A 9,712-nucleotide genomic window follows, 5' to 3' on the forward strand; every position below is an offset into this window, starting at 1 on the left:
TCTCCAGGGGCACCTGGCTGCGGACTTAGCTGCGGAAGAGGGGCAGACAGTCGGGTCGGCTGACCTAAGATGTTATAGCTCTTTTAAAGCCAAGCTAATAAACTAAATCAACAAAATAAGTGAAAAAGGAAACACAGCCCCTAAGTCAGGCTAGTTGTGAAACCAAAGACAAAGTTTAAATAAAACTTACAAACATCAAACCAAAATGTGATTAAAGGAGTCTACTGCACCTGGTATTCCCAGGCGGTCTCCCATCCAAGTACTAACCAGGCCTGAGTCTGCTTAGCTTCCGAGATCAGACGACATCGGGCGTTTTCAGAATAGTATGGCCGTAGGCAGAATGAAACTCTTTCGGTTATCAATAGTCACAGATTGTAACTCTTTCGAGTACATTCACAGTTCTTGGTTTCCAGGAGTGGGACACGAACCCACAACCTTCTGACTCAAAGGCGAGGGTGCTATGAACTGAGCCACAGCTGACACCTCAGCCACATGATGTAGTTGCACAGCCTGGGCAAGGGTGTTAATCACTTGTAAATAATGTTTACTATTGTAAATAAACTCCCAAATAAACTCCTTGCCTATGGCTCCTTGTTATGATGAGCAATGTTCATGTCACTCAAATGCGAAATCTTGGTTCGTGCACAAGACAAAGGCAGGTGTCTCAGTGTGTAACTTCAGAACAAAGTGATGGTCCGGTCTCACACTGTCTGGACACATTAGTGATGCCTGCACCTCGATGGTGCTGGTCATTGCTGCCAGAATGTCGTGGGCAGGTGTCACAGAGTTCCATCGTGCTCTCTGTGTGCTCTCAGCATCTTTGAGGGGCTGGCCCTCAACTCTTCAGCTTCTGTGATCAGTGACAATGTGCTCCTGAAGGGGACATGTGCTGAAGGCTGACAAACGATCAGGTTCCACGGCTGCGTCTCCATGACATGGCCCTGATCACAGAGCGTAAGTGAGCTGCCCTCAGCCAGACGGGAGTCAGACATTCACAGAGGCTGTGTGAAGATCTATGGAGTGTCCTCACTGTATGTTGTCATCATTCTCCTGGAACCTGGTGACTCTTAGGGCTTCTGCTGCGTCTCCATGACAGCAGCCTGAGCACTGAGGGCATGTGCACTGCCATCAGCCACACGGGAGTTAAATGCTCACAGATGCAAGGTGAGGGTGTCAGTACTGTCCTTACTGCACCTCATCATCATCCTCTACAAATCTTGCGGCTATGAGGGCCACCTGAGCATCTGCCTCACCTGGCCAGTTTGATGTCCTCATTGCCGGCATCCTCACCTTCGCGGACCTCATCACCCTTGTCCCCTTCGACGTCCTCCTCATTGGAGGTGACATGTAGCTCTTCCATCTACTCCTCTGCCAGGTCCTCCCCCCATTGTAGCACCAGGCTGTGTAGCACGCAGTAAGCTACGATGATGCGTAAGCCTCAGTGGACTGTACTGCAGTGCTCCACCAGACCTGTCGAGGCATCAGAATCTAATTTTCAAAATGCCTATTGTTTGTTCCACAAAGTCCAGATTGCGGTATGAGCCTCGTTGTACCGTCACTCTGCTGCAATCTGAGGCCGCCACACAAGCGTCATCAGCCATGTCCTCTGTGGGTATCCCTTGTAACCGAGGAGCCAAATACTGCAGCAGGTGGCATATGTGACCAACCAGCTCCCAACCAGCGACACTGGTTCTCAGTCATCTGCAGGAATGACAAGCACTGTCTATAGACCCTGGGTCTAGCGAAGCACCTACGATTGATGGTTCTGTGGATCTTCAGCTGCGTGCACAGCAGGCACTGCTCTGGGAGCATGGGTTCAAATCTCACTGTGGTAGCTGTTGGAAATTAAATTCAGTAATAAAAGCTGAAATTGCAAACTGGCCTCAGTGATGGTGATCATGAAGCTATCATCAATTGTTGTGAAAACTCATCTGATTTAGGGAAGGAAATCTGCTGTCTTCACCTGGTCTGGTGACTCTAGGTGATTGTGCAATCTGGTTGACTCTTAAAAGGCCACTCAGTTCAAGGGCACTTAGGGATGGGAAACAAATGATGGCTTTGCCAGCAATGCCTACATCCCATGAAAGAATAAATTTTTAAAAAACACCTTTCCTGTACCTCCCACAGTTTCATTTGAAAGACCCACACTGTACAGAGAACAGTCCTTCCTCTGCCTGGTCACTCCACTTTCTTTAACCATGTTTCTCTTGCTCCTGTTATACATTGGTCAGTAACCCTCTGAACCATAGCAAAAGCTCTTTAGATCTTATGTCCAGCCCCTAATTCTGACATGTTCCCCTGGCAATGTCCAATTGGTCCAGGGAATGCATGAATAATATATAAATGAGCAAAATAAAAATGACAAGGCATTTCTATTATATATTGTCTATTCTATTATATATATTGAGATGTGTGAATATTCAAATTTGAAAAACTGGAGTTGGCTGCTGTAATAATTCTCCATCAGTGCAATCTTGGTATTCTGTGACATTTTAAAAAACCTCCATTTTGCCTTTTACGCTTGTCGAGGTGAAGAATGTTCAAATTGGAAAGTGAAGTATTCTGCCAGTTCAAGGACTCAGAGCCAGGATTAATCGCGCACACTGAGATACAGTTTAGGATGGAAGCAGAATAAAGCTCCATCTACCTAAGGGCAATTAGGGATGGGCAACAAGTGTTGGCCTAGCCGGCAATGCCCACATCCTGTTAAAGAATTTTTTAAAAGATTTGTGACAAAACCACATAAAACACCAGGCATGACAGTGTGCATACTTCCATTCTTTGTGAAGGTTTCTTTTCCATCAACTACCCAAGAACCACTTCTCCATCTAACCACCTATTACATTCGACATGAACTTAATTCACGAATGGTTTGTTGAAGCACACATCCAAAGGTTGAATTATGGATGTTAGACCCCCTGATATAACTACAATGTGGGTGTTATTTCTTCAGAGGAGCCTCTTGGTCTGATTGGTTATATGGCATCTGAACATGCATAATAAGTTGCATTCTTTACATAGGCCACTGGGACACCTATTCAACACATTCTCGATCTATAACTTCACTCCATGCTCATCCATTCAGTCATTGTTATGGACATACAATAAAAAATCCTGCAGGGAACTTGATTTTTTTGCATGCTCTTACGTTTGAAAATTACCTTAGGCTTTAATTTTCTTCTGTCAGCCATGAAGGCTAGAACAATCACAAATGTTGTCTTCTCGCATCCTGTGGTTTTCACTAGAACTGTTTTTGAATCTTTCCACTCCACAGTTTAGTTGCTGAGCAGATCGAAATTCATGGGCATTTCATCCATGTTGCCAATGTGACCTAATGGGTACTCATGTTTTTGCCGCTGTCTGAAGGTGAATCACTGGAAATTGGTAATTTGAGAGTAAGAGAGTCACTGCAAAAGGAGCAGACAGGCGAGAGCACACTGGGGATCAAAACAGTGGTGGAGAGATGGATAGAGTCACTGTGGGACCAGCAGGAAAGGTGAGAGCTCAGCAGGAATAAAAGGAGCAGCAGAGAGAGTAGGAGAGACACTCTGACCTCAGTGGATGGTCTCCAAAGAAAATGAAAGTATGACATGACAGGGAAATTGGTGGGTGAGCATTTTCTCATTTATCTTACGAAACGCAGGTCACCAATTAGTAATTGTAACGTTTTATTATTAAGATTTACTAACAGATTAGTAGTAATAGGGTTTATTAATTGTAAATTAATTAAGAAACTAAATTAATTCACACATTATAAAGATGGCAGGTGATGTGTTGTGGCTGCAGTATGTGGGGTCTGTTGGACGCCAGTGTGATTCAAGGCAACCACATCTGTTGTAAGTGTCTGCAGCTCGAGGAGCTTCAGCTCAGAGTCAATGAGTTGGATTCTGAGCTTCAGACATTGTGACACATCAGGGATCGGGAAGGTTACCTGGACGCTTTGTTCCAGAAGGTACTCACATCCCTTAGGGTAGGATTGTCTGATTTGGTCAGTGGTCAGGGACAGGAGAGTGTGACTGTGAGCGAGGCAGGTAAGGGGATCAAGAAGTGTTGGAGCCTCAGCCCTTGCAATTGTCCAACAGCTCAAGGTTCTGACAGCTTGTATGGATGAGAGCAGGGGAAGCAAGGTGGATGAGTGAACTGACCATGGCACTGTGGTGCAGGAAGCCACTCAAGTGGGAGGGATAACTAAGAATTTGGTGGTAGTAGGAGATAGTATAGTCAGGGGATAGGCACAATTTTCTGTAGCCAAGAGTGAAGGTCCAGGATGCTGTTTTGCCTGCCTGGTACCAGATTTTGGGACAGCTGCTCTGGGCTGGAAAGGAACTTGCAGTGGGAGGGGGAAGATCCAGTTGTTGTGGCCGACATGGGTACCAATGACATAGATAGGACTCGGCAAGATGTTCTGCATAGAGAGTGTGAGCAGCTAGGAGCTAAATTAAAAAGCAGAACCTCCAAGGTAATCATCTCTGGAGTATTACCCGAGCCACGAGCAAATTGGTATTAGATAAATAAGTTAAAGAGATGAATGCATAGCTCAAAGACTTGTGTGGGAGAAATGGATTTTGATTCATGGGTCACTGGTACCAGTACTGGGGAAAGTGGGAACTATGCCATTTGAATGGTCTTCACCTGACCCGTGCTGGGACCAGTGTTCTGATGAGTCATATAACTAGGGCAGTAGAGAGGGCTTTAAGCTAAATAGTGGGGGAAAGAGATCATGTGGGAGGAGATGTGGTAAATTATAGGGAAACAACAAAGTAATAGAGCAGGATAGCAATTTAGGTAATGATAACCAGAGTGTGATAGGAAGGGACAGAGCATACAAGCTCAAGACTTCATCAGTAGATAAGGCCAGAGATTGAAGAAATGGTAAAAAACAAAGTTGAAGGCTCTGTAGCTGAATGCATGCAGCATTCATAACATAATGGATGAATTGGCAGCACAGATAGAAATAAATATGTATGACCTATAACCATTGCATAGACATTGCAAGGTAACCAAAGCTGGGACATGAATATTGAATGGTATTTGACATTTCAAAAAGACAGGAAGCTAGGAAAAGTTGGTGAGGTAGCTCTGTCACCTAAGGATGTTGACCTTAGCTCGAAAGAACAGATGTAGAATCAGTTTGGGTAGAGATAAGAAATAGGAAAGGTAAGAGGTCACTGGTGGGAGTAGTTTATTGGACCCCTAACAGTAGTTACACTGTAGAACATAGTATACAAGAAGAAATAATGGAGCATGTAAGGTACTGCAATAATCATGGGTGACTTTAATCTACATGTAGATTGGATGAATCAGATTGGTAAAAGTAGCCTGGAAAATGAGTTCATAGAATGTATTTGGGATAATTTCTTCAAGCAGTATGTCCTAGAGACACTAGAGAGCAGGTATTATAGACCTGGCAGCATGCAATAAGACAAGATTAATCAATAACGTCAGGTAAAGGAGCCTCTAGGTGACAGCAGTCATAACGTGGTAGAATTTCATGTTCAGTTTGAAGGGAGATATGTGGATCTAAGACTAGTGTTTTAAACCTAAATAAAGGTAGCTATAAGGATATGAAGGCAGAGCTGGCTGAAGTGAACTGGGAAACTAGGTTAAAAGGTAGGATTGTAGAGTTGCAGTGACAAACTTTTGAGGAGATATTTAATAACTCTCAGCAAAGATTTATCCCAGTGAGAAAGAAAGACTCGTTAAGAAGGATGCATCGCCCGTGGCTAAATAAGGAAATTTACGATTGTATCACATTGAAGAAAACTCTGTACTAATCTGCAAAGACCAGTGGTGGGTCAGAAGATTGGACAGATTTTAAAAACCAGCAAAGAATGACTGAAAAAATATTAAAGAGGGAGAAAGTAGAATATGAGAGAAGGCTAGCTAGTAATATAAAAGCACTTAGTAAGAGTCTCTACAAGTATTTAAATAGGAAAAGAGTAACTAAAGCTGATGTTGGTCCTCTAGAGGGTGAGCCTCAGGAATTGATAATGGAAAATAAAGAAATGGCAGAGGAGTTGAATAGATATTTTGTGTCTGTTTTCACTGTATAAGACTTCAAAAACTTCCCAATGATACATGAAAATCAAAAGGTAAAAGGGAGGGAAGGACATAAAACAATCACCATCACCACGAGGGAAAAGGTACAGGGAAAACTATTAGACCTAAAGGCTGACAAGGCTCTAGGACCAGATGGCCTGCATCTAGGATCTTAAAAGAAGTGGCTGCAGAGATAGTAGAGGCATTAGTTATAATCTTCCAGGGTTCCTTAGATTCTATAAGGGCCCCAACAGATGTAACACCTTTATTCAAGAAAGGAGGGAGATAGAAAGCAGGGAACTATAGGACAGTTAGCCTGACATCCGTTATATGTAAATTGCTTCAATCCATTATTAAGGAGGTTATAGCAGGATACTCGGAAAACCACAATGGGATCAAGCAGATTCAACATGGTTTTGTGAAAGGGAAATCATGTTTAAATGATTTATTTGCATTTTTTGAGGAAGTAACAAGCAAGGTGGATAAAGGGTGTTACAGGCTGGGAAGAGAGGCAAACTAAACTTCTGTGTTATCTCACAGTCTGCAAGCTGAGGTGTTTTAATTTTTGAAATAGGCTGTGGCCTGTGTCCCCAAACCCTCGGCTTGTGAGGTCAATTTTTAAAGTGACTCACAGCAAACTCTCTTCAGAATTAAATCAGAAATATTGTTTATTCATGCATTCAAACCCAGGGGTGGTCACAACTTCAGACACATGCACAAGCACACAATAAGAAGATAGGAAAGAGGAGTCTTTTGCAACTATGAATAATTGAAAAGAAAGAGAACAACAGATATGGATATTAGTTCATGTGATTGACTCTGGACTCTGGTACAGTCCAGTGAGGTTTCCTTCATGGAGGAGCTACAGTTCAGGCGAGTTCAGCTAGCTGAAGCTGCAGTTTCAGAATCCCTTTAAAGTTGATGGTGACGCAATGAGATGAGATTGGAATACAGAGACTGGTAGGCAATGGTAGGACTCTTCCAAAGAAACAGGCTTCAAGGAGGCTTAGACTTGATGTAGGCCATTGGTTAGACCGGAGTTCTGCTTTGGTGTTTGCAGGCTGGAGGTTAGACAGCAGACTGAGCTGCAAGTCGAGAAATGTAATATTAAAACTTTCCAAAGGCCAAAAGCTTAGCTCATGTGATGTTGCGCATTAATGAGTCAGTTACAGAGTAACAAGCAGTTTCAAAGATTCACAACCCTCTGAGAAAGAGAAAATTTCTTCTCATCTCCGACTTAAATGGGAGACCTTTATTTTTAAACTATATCCCCCAGTTCTAGTTTCTCCCACAAGGGGAAACATCCTTTCAGCATCCACCCTGTCAAGTCCCTTCAGGATCTTATGTGTTTCAGTAAGATCACCTCTCTATCTTCTAAACTCTGATGGATACAGGCCCAGCCTGCCTAACCTTTCCTCGTAAGGTAACACCCCCCATCCCAGGCATCAGCCGAGTGAACCTTCTCTGAACTACTTCTAATGCATTTATATCCTTTCTTAAATAAGGAGACCAAGACTGTATACAGTACTGTAGATGTGGTCTCTTCAACACCTTGTACAACTATAGCAAAATTCCTACTTTTATATTTCATTCCCCTTGCAATAAATAACAACATTACTTTTGCCTTCCTAATCACTTGCTGTACCTGCATACTAACTTTTCTTGATTCATGTACCAGATCACCCAGATCCCTCTGTACCCCAGAGTTCTGCAATTTCTCTCCATTTAAATAATATGCCAAAGTGAACAGGTTCACACTTTCCCACATTATATTCCATCTGCCAAATGTTTGCCTACTCACTTGATGTTCCTTTACAGACTCCTTATGTCCTCTTCACAATTTAGCTTTCCTACCTATCTTTGTGTCATCAGCAAATGTAGCAAGCAATCATTCGGTCCCTTCAACCAAATCATTGGTATAAGTTGTAAATAGTTGAGCCCTAGCACTGATCCCTGTGGCACTCCACTTATCACATCCTGCCAACCCAGAAATGACCCATTTATGCCTACTGTGTTTCCTGATAGCTAACCAATTCTCTTTCCATGCTAATATGTTATCCCCTACACCACCTTTGATATGGCACCTTGTCAAATATTTTCTGGAAACCTAAGTACAGCACATCCACAAGTTCCCCTTTATCCACATTGCTCATTACTTCCTCAAAGAACTACAATAAATTAGTCAATCATGATTTCCCTTTCACAAAACCATGTTCACTCTGCCTGATTGCATTGAGCTTTTCTAAGTGCCCAGCTATAACCTCCTTAATAATAGATTCCAACAATTTCCCTATGACAGATGTTAAGCTAACTGGCCTATAGTTTTCTGCTTTCTGTTTGCCTCCTTTAATGAATAGAGGAGTTATATTTGCTATTTACCAATCTGAAGGGACCTTTCCAGGATCTAGGATCTAGGGAATTTTGGAAAATTAAAGCCAATGCATCTACTATCTCAGCAGCCGCTTCTTTTAAGACCCCAGGCTGAAATCCATCAGGACCTGGAGACTTGTCAGCTTTTAGGTCTAACAATTTTCTCAGTACCCTTTCCCTGTATGATTGTAATTGTTTTATGTTCTTCCCTCCCTTTCACTTTCTGATTCACATTTATATCAGGGGTGTTATTTGTATCCAAAGTGACTCGAATTGAATTCAATGAACTCTTTACTTCAGATGCTTAAGACAATGAATTTGATTTATTTTAAAATGCTTGCATTGTGGTTATAGGTATATCTGTACAATTCATTTATTCAATAAACCGGGCATGAATTCAATATGAGTTTCACCTTTCAAAATGGTGACCACCTACACCCACACCAGCAGTTGACATTTTATATTCGGTGTGTGAGTCAACTCCCCCTTTCTGGAACGATTTTTGGAGGCTTCAAAGGTCGACTTATAAGCCAACATCTATGGTATGTTGGCTTACTAGTGAGGTCCCAATCCTTGAACCTAACAAAGGTTGACAAACCACCAAAAGTCAAGAAGCTCCGATATGCCACTGTTTCTGAGGCTGTGCAATCATATATATCAGCCAACATTGATTTTCACTGAAGCACCAAGCCCTTAAAGGCTTCCATCTGGTTGCAAAGGTCCCAACAACATGACCATTCAACACACATGAATAAAGTGATCAAAACTATATATTTACAGAAACTTACAATGTGATAGAATGATCGGACACCCATGCTACCTTTGCGCCATTAGAAGGTTTTGCATTTGTTTTCTACCACTACACCTTGAAACCCCAATAATGCAGCTGAGGTGGTGGCAGGCTGATGAGTGCTATGCCCCATTGCCTGAGATTACCTTGGCTGCTGTTCTTTAGTGGTTCAAACCCTATTGGGTTCCAGCCTGCTGAGGCTCTCCTACAGGTGCAGGTGCAGGTTTACCCTGTTCAACCTCACTTGCTGGAGGCAATGGGGACAGTGACAAAGGGGAGGAGGCTTACTCATCCTTGAAGCACCCTGGGGTGACGCCCCCGAGGCAAATTGCTGGCACTCCACCTCCCTGCTGGTGCACAATGGCATCTCCCTGGCTCCAGCAGGAGAAGGGGCCCCTGGAGGGAGGTCAAGATGCCTCATCCCTCTCTTTCCTCACTCTATAGAGCCCATGGCCAGAGTGACAGAATGCAGGTCTAAGCTCATACATTGCAGCCATTAGCTGGTCCAGGGTC

The 9,712-nt window shown here is 43.1% G+C and overlaps 1 pseudogene; it reads right to left on the reverse strand.

The window, feature by feature from the left end:
- Positions 1-218: 218 nt before the first annotated feature.
- On the reverse strand, positions 219-337 carry LOC144680117 (5S ribosomal RNA; annotated as a pseudogene).
- Between the last annotated feature and the right edge of the window lie 9,375 nt (positions 338-9,712).

This window comes from Cetorhinus maximus, chromosome 4 (genome assembly GCF_964194155.1).
Source record: "Cetorhinus maximus chromosome 4, sCetMax3.hap1.1, whole genome shotgun sequence".
Taxonomy (NCBI): Eukaryota; Metazoa; Chordata; class Chondrichthyes; order Lamniformes; family Cetorhinidae; genus Cetorhinus; species Cetorhinus maximus.